General features: G+C 46.1%; 1 protein-coding gene across 6 annotated transcripts in view; it reads right to left on the bottom strand.

Annotated features, from left to right (window-relative positions):
• Pdzd2 (PDZ domain containing 2) overlaps positions 1 to 16,254 on the bottom strand; it is a 372,386-nt gene that overhangs the window by 302,990 nt on the left and 53,142 nt on the right. For 2 of the 6 annotated variants that reach the window (XM_029469404.2, XM_029469407.2), the window contains exon 1: positions 3,737 to 3,814. The exons of 3 other annotated variants lie outside the window; for them this stretch is intronic. The gene's annotated coding sequence lies outside the window, so the exon portion shown is untranslated. Of the gene's footprint in view, positions 1 to 3,736; positions 3,821 to 16,254 lie in introns of those variants that run through there. One more of the 6 variants, XM_029469410.2, reaches the window with a different exon arrangement.

Raw genomic sequence — 16,254 nt, 5'->3', positions numbered from 1 at the left:
TAACTGTAAACTTACCACAAACCGCACATCATCTTCAAAAAGAGGGAGGTGTTGGCTCTATCAGTGTGTGAGTGAGTGAATGAGTGAGTGAGTGAGTGAGTGTGTGTGAGAGAGAGAGTGTGTGTGTATGTGAGTGTATGTGAGAGTGTGTGTATGTGAGTGTATGTGAGAGAGTATGTATGTGAGTGGGTGTGAGAGTGTCTGTGTGAGAGAGAGGGGGAAGAGTGTGTGTGTGTGAGAGAGAGGTGGGAGGGAGAGGGAGAGAAAGAGTGTGTTTAAAGTGAAGACAAGTGAGAGAGTAACCCAGTTTTGGGAGAGGATGAGCTGAGCCCATACACAGGCAGTCCTCAGTCACATGTTTGGAGTTCGAGTGAGGAACAAAGGTTGTACGAAGGACAGACAGCCTTCTTCCTGCATGTGTCCCGCAGAGCTTGCCCAAGCCAGGACACAGGGCTGGAAGATCCAGTTAACACCACTCCCACGTCAAATTGAAACATCACCTCCTCCTTTTCAGGAATGGCCCCCACGAAATCCACACAAACCAACAGAACGCAGAGGTGAAGGAAATGCCCCTTTCATGTGTATTCTTAATGATGCCATCACAAGCTTCCATTAATCCAGAATGCTGAGATGAGGTCCCAGGTGCACAAAGCATGCTGCCCTGTGTCCATGAACGCTCAACAAATTATGTGAGTTATTGTCGCTGTTCTCAGCAAGTGGTAAGCAGATTCTCTAAGCAGCTTTTCAATAACATTTAGGCGACCAATTACAAGAAGTCAGTAAAATGAAATTCAGGCCACACTGTGGCTGGGCTATATATAAGTTCATCTTCCTTGGATGATTACGGCACATTTTAAAATGCTGTATAGCTTCTGATGTTATGAGTAACCTTAATTGCTTCTGTATCTTAATGATTATAAAGTATATCCTGAGTATAATTTGGGTGTACACAAGGTGATACTGCAGAGTCTGGATGACCCTCTGAGTGTTGGACCAGGATAAAGCATGACATATCTATGGGGCATCCAAAGAGCTAGAACCCTTCCCAGATGTATCAACTGTGAGCATGTTAATCTCCAGGGAGAAGCAATTTGATCTTGAGCTGATCCTCTCAATCTCCTCTGCAGAGATCTGGGTTGGTTTGGTTTTTGAGACAGGGTCTCCCATATTCCAGACTGGCCTCACACTAGCAAAAGATGGCCATGAACTTCTCATCCTCCTTCCTCCACCGAGAGCTGAAGTACAGGCTTGTGCCACCACACCTCGTTACACAATGCTAAAGATTGAAGCCTAATGCTAGGCAAGTAGACCACCAAATGAGCTGCATGCCCAGCTCTCTACTAGAGTTGCTACAGGAGGCAGGTATTCACAACCCTACCCTCAACTGTCTTTCTTCCCCTGCCCCAACGTGGAGCTACCCAGGTTCCACAGAATCACCCATTTCCATTATTAGAAATAAATAATATAAATTGCAGTGTTTATTTCTTTATATTCTCCTCTGGGGATTTTATATGCCCAAAGAGACAAACCTTGTACAGCAACACATGGCCTAAAAGAATACTGCTGTCTTAGTTAGGGTCTTACTACTGTGAACAGACACCATGACCAATGCAAGTCTTATAAAGGACAACATTTAATTTGGGCTGCCTTACAGGTTCAGAGGTTCAGTCCATTATCACTAAGGTGGAAGCATGGCAGCATCCAGGCAGGCATGGTGCAGGCAGAACTAAGAGTTGTATATCTAAACCTGCTAGTGGAAGACTGGTTTCCAGGCAGCTAGGGTGAGGATCTTAAGCCCATGCCCTCAGGCACACAGCTACTCCAACAAAGCTACAACTTCTAATCCTGTCCTTGGCCGAGCATATATAAACCATCACAACTGCCAAATCTATGTTCACGGTTCTGAGTTCCAGATATACAAGTGTGGGTATCCAGGAAGCAGTAGCCTTCCAGAAGCAAGAAAAAAAATGGTCTTTCCTTTGGAAGTGTGAGGTTGGAAATATGGCCACTGAATCACCCTTCTGGGGACTGTCAGAGTTTCTTCTGCTATCTCAACTACACTATTTCCTTCTCTGATGGGTTTAAACCCCTCTAGAGTATTGATTTAATAATAGAATGTTGATTTAAGCATTTCTGAGTGGCAATTCAAAACATGAAGAAAAAAAAAAAAAAGGTCTTTGGAAACCTGGAAAACCCTTCAGCAGTGCAGCATCAGGGATTACAAACACATTCACAATGGCCACCCAACAACCTTAGTCAGAACCAGTATCCAGGGATCTGACCCACCATGGGTTCCCTTATTTCCAATCCAGGCAAACACTCCTGGCAGCATCCATAAAGCCAATGGGTATAAACCTCTTTCATGGTTCTGATGTTCTTGGGGTCTTACATCATGGTGCTGATGCTCATGGGTTCTTGTATCATAGTGCTGGTGTTCACATGGTTAACTGTGATGCCAATACTCACCCTCTAGCCACTGTGCTCTTGGCAGCCACAGCTAGTCAGTCAGCTTCTAACAAAAATCCCCTGGCTCCCCCTGAGAGAGAATGAAGCCTAGGACAGGTGAAGAATTCTGGAGCTGGACATGCCCACATTTCCTGGGACAGTGGAACAAAGTATTCACAAGGCTGTATCTTACCCATGGGATCAGGGGGATGCTTTCTTTGTGAGCTAACACTCCTACACTGCCTAAGTTACTTTTCTATTGTTGTAATAAAACACATGACCAAAGCAACTTATAAAGGAGAACATTTAATTTGGGGCTAGAGTCCATGACCATCACGGCAGAAAACATGATAATGGGCACATAGGCATGACACTGGAGCAGCAGCTAAAAGCTTACATCTGATCCAAAAGCACAAGGCGGGGGCAGGGGGAAGAGAGAGAGAGAGAGAGAGAGAGAGAGAGAGAGAGAGAGAGAGAGAGAGAGAGAGAGAGAGAGAGAGACTAACTGGGAATGGCATTGGCTTTTGAAAACTCAAAGCCCATCTCTAGTGACATATCTCTTCCAACAATGCCACACATACCTCCTCATCTTTCCCATCCAGTTCTACCAGCTCAAACAGTCAAATATATGAGACTGTGGGGATCATTTCCGTTCAAGCTACCACATCCATCCATATCATCACCTTTGATATGACCACTGGCTCCAATATGCTCATTTTTTATGGCCCAGTAGTACCTCACTGTCAAAGATGGCTGCCTTCAGTACTTCATTCCTTCCTTGACATGTAAAACCTGCTTTTCTGTCCCTTTGAGGCTGAGCTGCTCTGACAGCTGCATCAATAGAATAGAGTAGAAGTGACTCCATCTTTCTGTTACACCCTGATCTGCCATGGGAGACTATGGGAAGAGGCCCTGTAGGCACAGGGAGAAGGAAAGAAGAGGTTTAGCCACCTTCATGACTCAGCTAAACTCACCCTTCCTGCTCTTCTATGCCAGGACCTCTCACTTAAGAGCCAAGCCTTCCTAGACCCTCTAGACCAGCCGGTCCCAAGCCAAATCCCACTTAGAGACCCAACAATTCCACATCAGGCAAAAAGTTGCTCAGCCAAACTCTACGAAAATATCATGAGCCACAGACTCATGGGCTTATAGAAAATGGCTGTTGTAACGGTGCATTTGAGAGAAGGCTCCCTGGAATCAGCTGTGCTTAGGCCCTGTTCGCACCACCACAGGAAGACAAAAACACTTCTCAGGGCTCTGGGTTCCCCATGCAAATCCCCTGGAGTCTTACCATATCCAGGGCAGGACTGGACCCCCTGATCTGGAGCGACAAACCTCAGTTCTGATATCCCACAACCATGGCCTCTGCTCCCTGCCAACCTCTCTCCTAGGCTGACGGGTGCAATTCCTCAGGAACTCAAGTTAATTACTGACTTTAAGACTCAAAGGTTCTAAGTGTTGTCTATTTATTGTTCTATTTTTAAGGGCTACAAAGGGCAAACGCCCCCTCCTTCGGAGACTGGTGCCTTTGAGAGCGGCAGCCAGCGCCTGAGCTACAGCCTAGAGAGTGGTGGTTCAGACCCTACAGCCAAGCTGCAAGGTTACCTTAGATAAGACAGCCCCCCAACCCCCGCTCCAGCCATAGGATGACCCCAGACCACAGTTATGCTTGGTCTGCTAAAACCATGTGTGGTCCTAATTTTAAAGGGCCTAGCTAGTACATTTGGCTTATATATAAGATGTGACTAGCTCAGGGTCAAAGGAGACAGGGACAAGTACAGGCAGCCTCTCATCTTGAGGGACAGTTTATGAGTGGTCTGCTCCCTCCTCCTTCTTCCCTGCATGGACAGTGGAGGTGGGAAAGGTGCGGGCACTACCAGGAAAGCACTTCCTCTGTCACCCGCTGCTTGTGCATGTACTTAAGGGTCCCCTTGGGTTTAGACCCACAGACCATCAAGAATAGGCTTGCACTTTCTCTAAGTCTTTACTTTCCATTTAAATGGAGGGAATGTCCTAGAGTCAGTCGGGAAGCTGCATGAGAGATGCTGTGGACTTTAGAGAAATGGAGACTAACGGGGCTCTCTTCTCTCAGACTCTCTTTGCATCACAGGTTTACATGTGACCGTGTTCGCAACACAGCAGCCACCGCCACCTGACTCCCTCACCAGAGGCCCAAACCAAAGGAGACCACTCCATCTCAGAGATGAGCCTCCAGAACTGCAAGATCCATACATCATCTCTGGGGGCAGTGGGATGGCTCGCCTGGAAAAGGAGCCTGCTGCCAAAGTTGACCACCTGTCTTCAATCCCCAGGACCTACTTGTTGGAAGGAAAGAATAAATGTACAAATTGACTTTCTGATCCATGAGAAAGCCTCCCACCACACATAAAATAAAATTAAAAATTTAAATGTAATTCTTAGAACATTTAAAAATAAATAAAAATAAACACTTAATCTTTACTCGGGTATTTTATTGTAGTAACATGAAGCTAACTAATGCAAATTTCTAAGCAAGAGCACAGTGACACGGCACCCTAAGAAAGCTAATATGGTCTACTCCTCTACTTTAAACCTTCCCACCCTTAACACACACACACACACACACACACACAGTAGCTTAGGAATTGTACATTTTCTGGTTTAGTGGAGCGCCCTTTAATTAGGTAGAATAGCATGTTCTGCTGCAAAACCACAAGGCGTGGGGCTTCCTGGGTTTGTCTCAGCAAAAAGGACAGTCCAGGTCTCTCTGCCAAGATCCGTCACAGATGAACAGCTGCCTGGTCCTCAGCATCTGGACAGGCCCTCTGGAGCTGTGACCTCTGCTTAAATATCCAGGGGGACATCAAAACAGCTCCTCCAACAGCAGCTAGTCCCATAAGCGACCTCCTGGAAAAGGCTTCCAAGTGTACTTTTCATTACAATGCTAATTCCCGGTGTGCTCTACCCGGAGCACTGCAAATAAGCTGTGGTAGTTTGAATAAAAAAAAAAAAAGTGCCAGTTTGTAGGGGGTGTCCCATAGGGAGTGGTACTTCCTGTTGGGAGGCCTTGTTGGAGTAGGTGTGGCCATGTGGGAGGAACTGTATATCACTCTCTTCCTGTTGCCTGGGTACCTCTCAAGTACCACAGCTGCCTTCATGCCACCTTGCTCTGTGCGTTGACAGTAATGCACTAAACGTGTAGTTATTACTGCAAGCCAGCCCCAATAAGTAGTGTCCTTTATAAGAGTTGCCAAGGTCATGGTGTCTCTTCACAACAATGAAACCCTAACTAAGATGCAAGCATCTCCTTAACCACTGCAGTGATGTAGCAGAGTGAGGTTCACAGACCTTCTGTATTTACACATGAGGGAACTGGGGGGTCAGAGACATCTAGGAAGGGAATTCTTTTGAGAACACCAAACTGGGGGCTTCCCTTAATGTTTTATGTTTACAGTGGGAGAATAAAATTACTTATGAATAAGTGATATCAGGCTGCAGGTCCAGACTCAGGCCACCATGCTGAACACTAGTACCTGATTCTGACTGTGCCGTACGCTTGGTGGGTCTCAGTCCCCTCATCGGATGGACGCACCCACTGCACACAGCAGCCTGGCTTTAGAAATGACTTTTAGAGAGTACTTCATTGCACCATGAAACTAAAGCTTTAATTGTCCCTTAAAAATATCTTCAGGAGGCTAGAGAGATGGCTTAGTGGTTAAGAGCACTGACTGCTCTTCCAAAGGTCCTGAGTTCAAATCCCAGCAACCACATGGTGGCTCACAACCATTTATAAGGGGATCTGATGCCCTCTTCTGGGGTGTCTGAAAACAGCTACAGTGTACTTACATAAAATAAATAAGTAAATTTTTACAAAAAAAAAAATCTTGAAGGGTTCTAGAAGCCTAAAGGGGAAATAAGCATAAAGTAGACAGTCAAAAAGAAACAAATGCCCAGGTTCCTGCCACGTGGACCCCCCCCCCCTTGGCCCAGGGGAATTTATGGTTGGATCTAGATACCAAAAGTAATGGGTATCCCGGGACCATGACTGGTTCCCCCACTATCCACTTCCATGATATGCAATTTTGATTCGCAATTGTGGGTGAATGGTATCTGAGATCAGAGTGGAGCAGGGCCAGGCAGGGTGGGGCCAGGGCTTTAGATAAAAGGGTTGCAAAAGATAGGGTGGAAAGTGCCAGACCAAAATTGAAGAGATCGAACACAATCAGTACAATCTATACGGGCATGGCCTTCCCTGCCACCCGATTCTGGCAACGTTCCACCCATCTAAGAATGAGGGCGGCTGAGCCGTGGTGAAGAGGTGAGATGGGGCCAGCATGCTGGAGCAGAAGAGGGGACTACTGATCAGGTTTCAAGTCCGCGAAGAACAAACAACGCTGGGATGCTTTAGACTTCTGGGACCAAATATGAACTGGCAGGATTGTCCTAGTGGGAACGAGCGTGTCTCCTGTCTTCCCACAGAGTGCACGCTAGTTGCCACAGGCTAGGTGCCTTTGTCACAGTTCCCGAGGCTGGAAGTCACAGTCTCAAGGCCCCATGCTTTTCCTCAGTGTTCGCATGTATGCTGCCGAGTACCCTGGTGCCTTTTTCTACTACAAGGCTCCCAGTCCTGCTGGATCAGGGTCCCACCCTTCTGACCTCCAAATTCAGCTATTCCGGGAGGTGCAGCGTTGTCACAGGAACCTGGCAAATGGCAGGGCAAAGCTCAGTTCTTGGTTTTTGGTTTTGGTTTTGGTTTTTTGAGACAGGGTTTCTCTGTGTAGCCTGGCTGTCCCGGAACTCACTCTGTAGACCAGACTGGCCTCGAACTCAGAAATCCGCCTGCCTCTGCCTCCGGAGTGCTGGGATTAAAGGCGTGTGCTACCACGCCCTGCCAAAACTCAGTTCTTAATAAAGGGAACCAGTAGAGACGGGGAGTGGAGGTTGCTTTATTGCTTTACTTCTTAGACCGCTTGCTCACTATCCTCTCTCCAGAGGTTCTTACCATGTACTCTGCCTGAGTCAGGAAGCTGCTCCCGATCCCCAACATGCCCACCTGCCAAATGGGTCACCAGGCTGATTCTTCTCAGCGATGCTTCTTCCAATGGGATAAAAACATAGTCCAGTCCTTGTGATAGAGTCCCACTGTCAGGGGACAAGCAGGTCAAATTCTATCTATCCCCACTGCCATCGAACTCGTTCCTTATCTATAAACTGAGGTGATTTTTATCTTTAACAGTTTTTTTTTTACTATATTTTGTTTATTGATTTGTGCGTGTACACGTGTGTCACGCACACACATGGAGATTCATGTTGTAAGACTTTGTGGCAAGTACATTTACTTGCTGAGCCATCTCATCGGTTCTTACTCCCCCCAACCCCTCCCTCCCTCTTTCAGATAAGGTTCACCCTGCTCTGATTGGCTGGTAACTTACTAAGTAGACAAGGCTGGCCTTGAACTCATGGAGAATCACTTGCTTCTGCCTCCCTAGGTCCAGGATAAAGGTTTGTGCTCAGACTAATTGAGGTTCTTTCTTAATCAGTGTGCTTTCTCATAAAGTCAGCTGAGAGTCAGAACCCCCTATCTGCTATTCCCAAATACTCAGGAGCATATGGGAAATACACTGGCCCATCCACCCACCCATCCACCCATCCATCCATCCATCCATCCATCCATCCATCCACCCATCCACCCATCCACCCATCCATCCATCAATCCATCCACCCACCCATCCTTTCCACCCACCCACCCATCCATGCACCCATCCACCCACCTATCCATCCATCCATCCATCCATCCACCCACCCACCCACCCATCCATCCATCCACCCACCCATCCATCCATCTATCCATCCATCCACCCATCCATCCATCCATCCATCCATCCACCCATCCATCCATCCATCCATCCATCCATCCATCCATCCATCCACCCATCCACCCATCCATCCATCCACCCATCCATCCATCCATCCACCCACCCATCCATCCATCCATCCATCCATCCATCCATCCATCCACCCACCCATCCATCCACCCACCCATCCATCCATCCATCCATCCATCCATCCATCCATCCACCCATCCATCCATCCATCCATCCATCCATCCATCCATCCACCCACCCACCCATCCACCCATCCACCCATCCATCCATCCATCCATCCATCCACCCACCCACCCACCCACCCATCCATCCACCCACCCATCCATCCATCCATCCATCCATCCATCCATCCATCCATCCATTCTTCCTGCAGCAAATATTTGCAGAACACTTGCTACATGAAGTCATTCCTCAGCTACACAGGACCGACTTGCTTGTGAGCAACCTAAGAGGAGGTCCTCTCTTGTAACATTTACACTTCTAATCTTACCTTCCTGCCCATATTTTCCCTTTGCTCTGATAATATTTCATTCATTTAAAAGATATTGTCTTTTTTTTTTACTCCCTTCCAAACATATCAAGCTCACAGTGTTTCTTGGTTTCTTTCAGACAGGGTCTCACAATGTAGTCCAGGCTTATCTAGAAATGACTATATAGTCTGGACTGACTCCCAACTTACCAGCAACCCACATACTTCAGACTCTCAAGTGCTGAGATTATAGGTGTGAGACACAATACTCAGCTTTCCAGTCTTGTTACATGTTATAATCTTACTAAACTGTATGCTTTTATAAGAGCCTAATTTACTTTAAAAAAAAAAATTTTTTAGGGGGCCGGTAAAATCGCTTAGCTCAACAGTTCTCAATCTGTGGTCGTCTTTTTTTGGCAAACACTATCTCCAAAAATATTTACATTATGACTCCTAACAGTAGCAAAATTACAGTTATACAGTAGCAATGAAAATGATGTTATGGTGGGGGGGGCACCACACTGTGAGGAACTGTATTAAAATGCTTCCACAGCATTAGGAAGGTTGAGAACCACTGCCTTAGCTGCTACAGGCACCTGATGACCTGAGTTCATTGCCTGCAACTTGACCTGGGAGAAGGGGAGGACCGAGTCCTACGAACTGTCCTCTGACCTATGCATATGTGTTGTAGCACATGCTTCCCCCCTACACTGAGCAAATATAAAAATACTTTTAAAAGATTTTATGACTTAAAGTGTGTGTGTGCTTATGTGTGTGTGTGTGTGTGTACACTCACGTGCATATCACAGAAACCTCACAGAGGGCAGAGGACAACCCTCGATTCTATTTGCTCTTTCCACATGTTAATACTAGGATCAAATGTGTATGTATGTATGTATGTATGTATGTATGAATGTATGTATGAAGAGTCCACTTGCCTTTACTGGCAAATAAACAGGTTTATTGTAAGGAAATTTTAATTGATATTTGTAATATACTAAGCACATCCCTGGGTCAATACAGGAAATTTCTATCTTCCTAAATCCCAGATAGCCTTTAAAACCAGCTTCTTTTTCCGTCTCCTCTTGGTGCATATTCATCAGCCGCCTAGCTTGTAGCCATCGTTCATGGGCTATGTATGCTTTTATGCTTCCTTGCAGGGCGGAGAGTGAACTTCTGGAAGGGATGTGGCTGACATACAGTGCATGTTCCTCATTCATAGGCTACAATCCAGGTTTATTTATGTCCAAGGTGATGTGCTATGCAAACATTCTCCCCCCCTTCTCACTTGCTTTTTACCTTTTGAATTCAGTTCTGTTTATAAAACAAAATATGTGTGTTCATTTTTAACTAGTGTGAATGGAATTCTTCTGTATTCAAAAGAAATGTGATTTACGTTGCTAGAACATGTCTGTCTTTTAACACAGAGGAAAGCAGTTATAATTCAAGCAAAAGAAGCACTTCACATAATTAGAAGCAAAGGAGGAGGCTATTATGATACTTTCTATAACAGGAAAAACTTGCAGACAAAATACTTGTGTCAAGTGTTTGACATACAAAACCAGCCAGTACATATGCCAAACTGACTTAAAAACTCCGACCTTGAACTTCTGATCCTCCTGACTACAGATGTGTGCCAGGATGCCAGTGCATGTGGTGCTGAGGATCAAAGCCAGGCCCTCAGGCACGCTAGGCAAGCACTCTACCAACTGAGCTACATCTCCAGCCCCTCATTATCTTGTTTCTGAAAAGACATCTTGCAAAGGCTCCTTTGTGAAATGGGAAGATGTACGTAACATACTGGAGAAAAGGCAGTATACAAATTATAGAACGTGGCCATAATTTTCTAAGCATTCAATATATATATATATATATATATATATATATATATATATATATCCATACCTGATACACATAGAAAAAGGTTAATAAGGAATAGTTTGATATGGATAGCATCCATATATGGTAAAATTAAATTTGCTTCATTGTTTATATTTTTCTACAGTCTACAGAGAGAGTGTGTGTGTGAGTGTGATTATGTGTGTGTGTGTAAAAATGGACCTCTTTGGTGACATGAACTGCACCAGGGATATGAGGATCCTCAGTTACTGTGGGGTCTGGCCCTTACCCACCCTGTTCCTAGTGTTTAGAAAATATTCCGTTAAGTCATAATAAAGGCTGCATATCTTTAAAGAACCCTGTAATTCAGGCTTTCCACAGAGTCCAAGGGACGCTCTCCCCAATTACAGCAAAAGCTTGTCTGGAAGTGAAAAATGAATATTCCGTCATCCTGTTGAGAGAGGAGGGAGCCCTTCACTGCTCCACATAGGGGTGGGCTGGGGAGCTCGGCTGGGGGCCAGCAGTCATTTCCAGGGAGAACAGCGAGGGCTGTACACAGTCAAGCAAATGGGAGGGCACGGGCCATCCTTCCCACTTCCTCTCTGTCCTAGCAGGCTGGGAACGGAATTCATAGCTGTTCCACCAGAGTCCTAGCCAGCATCCATGTGGGTATTTTTAACAAGGCATAAAACTTGCAATTCTATTAAAAACACATGTCTCTTGTTTCAAAGCACAGTTAGCAACAGACACTGCGAATGGGCAAACATACCACCAACCAGGGGGATACTCTCCCTCAGTTCCCTGTCTCCCATTCTGCAGTTCTGGGGACTTTGGATCTTTCTTTATTTCCTGAAGAAACGCCTTTCTTTTGGTGGTAATAAACTTGGAGAATTCCTTGTGGCTTTTTTTTTTCCCCTCTGAAACCTGGAAGAGACGTGCTACTGCTGACAAACACTCCCTGGACCCATGTGTGCTATTATTTCTCAGAATGAAGACAAAGATTGATAGGGTAAAATCTGAAACTTGAGAGGGATAGGGGAGGAGACAGCTGATGAGCCACAGAGAGGGACAAACTGGGACCCCAGACGTTGGAAGGCTGGGTTTTGTTGCTGTGCTGGCTAGTATTATGTCAACTCTACACAAGGTAGAGTCATCAGAGAGAAGGGAACCTCAATTGTGAAAATGCCCCTATAAGATCTGGCTATAAGAAACTCTGCAGGACATTTTCTTAATAAGTGATTGATGGGGAAGGCCCCACCCATTGTGGGTGGGGCCATCCCTGAACTGGTGATCCTGGATTCTGTAAGAAAGCAGGCTGAGCAAGCCATGGAGAGCAAGCCAGTAAAAAAAAAAAAAAAATACCCTCCCATGACTTCTGTATCAGCTCCTGCCTCCAAGTTCCTGCCCTGACTTCCTTCAATGATGGACTACCATGTGGAAGTGTGAGCCGACATAAACCCTTTCCTCCCCAACTTGCTTTGGTCATGGTGCTTTATCACAGCAATAGAAACCCTAACCAAGACAGTTGTCCAAGCACCTAACTCGTCTATCTCAAGTCAGTATGTGCGATAGGGTTCCTGGGATGTCCCTGTCAGGGAAGTGTTCTTAGTCCCTTTAAAATAAGGGAAGTAAACAGAGAATGTAACTCAGTGTAGAAGGCTTGCCTAGCATGGGCAGGGCCCTAGAGTCCACAGCCAACACTGTGAACACAAATAAAGATTGGCTCTTCTTAAACTGTACAATACATTCAGCGATAAAGACCCTGAGACTGCTGTTAGACGAACCCAGCTTTAAACCCATCTCCCTACAGAACAGCTGTCACAGCTTAACTTGTCTAGACCTTAATTTTTCCATCTGTACAATGGGAAAAAAATACCAGTGCTGCTGACTGGTTTGTTCTTAATATTTACTTTTTCTGCCTCTGCATGCATGCAGGGGTGGGGCGGGGTGGGGCAGGATCTTTCTCCACCAGTCCTCTATTAGTGGTACTCTTATCTCCTATAATCTTCAAGAGATCCGAAAGAGGGTAGCGATAATCACCCAGCAAGTTGCTAAGAATGGCCTTTATGTCCAAGAGCCAATGTGTCATCCAGAACACAGGCTGTGTGGGAAGCCAGTTCCCCCTCACACAAATTACTAGGCACTTAAAAGCTTCCTCTCAAATCCTGATGTTGAGGGTAGAGGGAAAGTCAGGGAGGGGACCTCCAGATCTGGTATTTTAGGCTGCAGAAAGGGAAACAGAAAGCTTTATTTATCTGGGCTCCCCAGCTTGCTAATTAACTTTCGGACTGGAAACTATTCTCGTGTCGGCGCCTGCACATCTTCTCATTATTAGAAAAACATCTGCTCGTCATCTCCATGGTTTCCGACAGCTAGAGAGGACCAGAGTTCCATTCCCAGATGCAAATGTGTGACATCAAAGCTGCCTAGAGCACGGGATCTACCCCTCCTCATCTACCCCTCCTCATCCTCATCTAAACCCTAGAGGGCTTAGGCTTTGGGAGATTAGAAAAGTTATTGGATTTTCTAAATAAAATCGGGTGAAGCTACAAGGAGTGCGAGCAGAGACATCTGTGTGTGTGTGTGTCTGTGTGTCTGTGCACACACACTAGAGGCATGCTGTTGAATGGGTAAGGACAAAGTACTTAATTCATGCTTCAACTTGGCCACATGAGAGTTTGGACCGCTGGATAGATATTTATGGGGTGTGTGTGTTTGTGGCATCCACTAGGTGCTCAAGTATTGAGTCTGTACATACAAGGCTCATACAAGGCTCATCATGGAGGACAGAGGATTTCTGTCCTGGACAGCTAGTGGTTCTGGAAGGACAAACACACCTGTAGACTCTCAGGGTGACCTAGGTATAACTTGGGGATTGTGTCTCTAAGATAGAGGGGCTGGGAGCCTATGAGACAGCGGTCCCTGGAAAATGGGGACATAAGCTCAGAGCAGTCTCAGCTGGCAGCACCTCAGATGACTCCTCTTCTCCTGACAGGGTCTGAGTAATCAATGGTTACCTCTTTACCCAAGGCTGAAGGTTGTCTTGGCATTGAGGACTTCAATGCTAAAACCAGGTTAGCCCTGGCCAACTAGGATGAGTTGACTGTGCCACCTTCTTTTTCATCTTCCTCGTCTCCATACACCTTTTGCTATGGATATTAAACAGGTCAAATAGTTTTGCCTCAGTGCCCTTATTTTAAAGTGTGAAGAAAGCCAATCCGTCTCTCCTGCAGACAGTGAGATAGCCATGGGGAAGGTGGGCATGTACTGATACAAGGATCAGGGACACAGTAGGAGAACAAAGGATGGGGGCACATTTGGGCAGAGCCTTCAAATTCTACACTGAAAACCAACAAAAACCAACCTGGGCTCCTCCTGCTCATCTGTCAAAGGCCCTCTCTTTTACAAAATCCTTCCTTGGCTCTAACCCCTCCTCTGTTCCCTTCCCCTCCACCCCATCATAATCTAAAGTCGGGCAGCATCTTTACTTCCTGGCTCTCTTACTCCCTCTGGGCCCATCCCCCATCTCAGTGTGGAATGTTCCTCCTGAACTGGCTCACATCTCATCCCCTCCTGCCTCCAGGAAGCTATCCCTCCGGCTCGAATAAGTCCCTCCTCCATTGCTGTAGATTCATCTTCACCAGAAGTCAAGAGGTGGTCTTTCCATCACAGGGAACTGACTGGTAAAATGTGCACAGTGCTTCTCCAAGCTTTTGGAGTGACGGCTGTATCTGCTTACACATGGGTAATTCCCACCAACATTCCCCGTGAATGCTCAACACTGTGAGAGTACCGAGTCCTATATATACCATGCTTTTCCCAATAGCTACATGCCCATGATTGTACTCTACACTCCCATTTCATGCCTTTGGCATATTTGCACTGACAGTCTCACTACTTCTACATTTGGAGCCTTGCTGTGGGACAAAACTCCTCCTGGGGAGACACAACACATCTCACTCCAGGTAGGCAGCCCACGACAGACAAAAGTACCAGTACCACCAATGTCCAACTTGGTAAACTAGGGTTACTTCTGGGTGCAGAAATTGCTCAAAAGCCCACTCCAGCATGGGTGACAGCTCAAAAAGCTGGGAAGCTAGGGCACACTACAACCCGCAGGCAGCTCAATACATTGGAGTATCCTTTCCAGGTGCCTTGGTTGATCTAAACCTCTTTCAATCAGCTTGGCTTGCTTCTGCCTCTTCCAGGTTATTGGTCTGGTCTCAGAATCTTCTTTGCAGCTTGGCTTGTCTGAGAGTCTTCTTTTCCACGTTGCTAGTCTGAGAAGGACTCTCAACTTTCATTGCTTACTCTGGCAGGAAGGGGCCATGACGGCTGCTGGTGGAGAACTATTACTAACATTGCATTCCTGCATGCAACACAGGATGGGCTTGCTTGGGCAATAGTGGCTCAGCTATCTTGGGTAATACCAACAAGCCTTCTGATTAGACTTAAGGCCTGCTCCACAAGCAGGAGTTCAAGTTTGGTACTGTAAACCAGAACCAAAACTTGTGGCTTGGAGGTCATAGGTATCCATGGTAAAATAGCTTTCATGTTTTTTTCTCTAAACCAATGCGATGTGCCTGTCACATTGCCTTCTGAGTATGTGCAGGTAACCATAGGTCATGGTTGTGGTCAACCTCAAATCATAACCACTATTCAGCTCCTGAGAACAAGTGACAGTTGCAGTGGCATGGTGGCCTATTCCTTAGCCATAGGTGGACATCTATAGCATCCCCTCCCCACCACAGCCATAACAGGCTGAGCGCTCACTCACTGGAGTAGATTGGGGCAGTAATGACATTTAGAGCTAAAGGAAGAAGTGAGGTGCATTCTATCCTACAGGAAAGTTCCTCAAAGAGGAAGGGAAGCACTCAAATAGCTTCAGGAAGTCCCTGAAACTGACCAGATTCACTAGGCCCCGCCCACCCAGAGTAAGCAATAAATGCCGAGAGTCCCTCTCAGACAAACCAAGCTACAAATAAGACTCTCAGATGTGGCAAGCTGTAAAGAAGACTCTGAGACTCTGAGACTAGACCAGCTTTTGCAAGAGGTTTACACCACCCAAGCGACTTAGAGCAGATAGTCTTCAGCCTGTCAATTGCCAATCATGTTTCAGATAGGGGTGGAACTTTATAAGCCCCTCCCTGGTTCCCCTCCCCTTTAGAGAAAGAGCCTCTCTGTGTAGCCTCAGCGGGTCTGGAACTTACTAAGTAGACTAGGCTGGCCTCTGCCTCCCAAATGCTAGGACTAAATGCATGCACTATCATGTCCCACTCATTACTAAGTAGTAAGAGCAACTTAACACAGGCACTGCAATATGGAGGCTGTGGGTCTGATAACTGAAACAGACTAGGAAAGCATGGGCAGTGTACACAGCATGGATACACCGGACTAATTAATGTACACATTACAGATACACTAGACTAATGTGTACATCATAGATACACTAGACTAATGCACACAGCATGGATACACTGGACTAAGAGATGGTTCAGGTTTGGAGCAAGACAGTGTACGATTTCATCACTCTATTCAGAACAGAGTACAACTTAAACTTTATGAATCACTTCTCCATCGCTGCAGACTCATCTCCCACCCAGGCTGTTCTCTACCCAAAAGCCAAGAGGTGGTTTT

Source organism: Mus caroli, unplaced genomic scaffold, assembly GCF_978045245.1.
Source record: "Mus caroli unplaced genomic scaffold, Mus_caroli_1 scaffold_16, whole genome shotgun sequence".
Classification (NCBI taxonomy): domain Eukaryota; kingdom Metazoa; phylum Chordata; class Mammalia; order Rodentia; family Muridae; genus Mus; species Mus caroli.
Note: the sequence above shows the minus strand (reverse complement) of the source record. Positions and strands in the feature narration are given on the sequence as shown.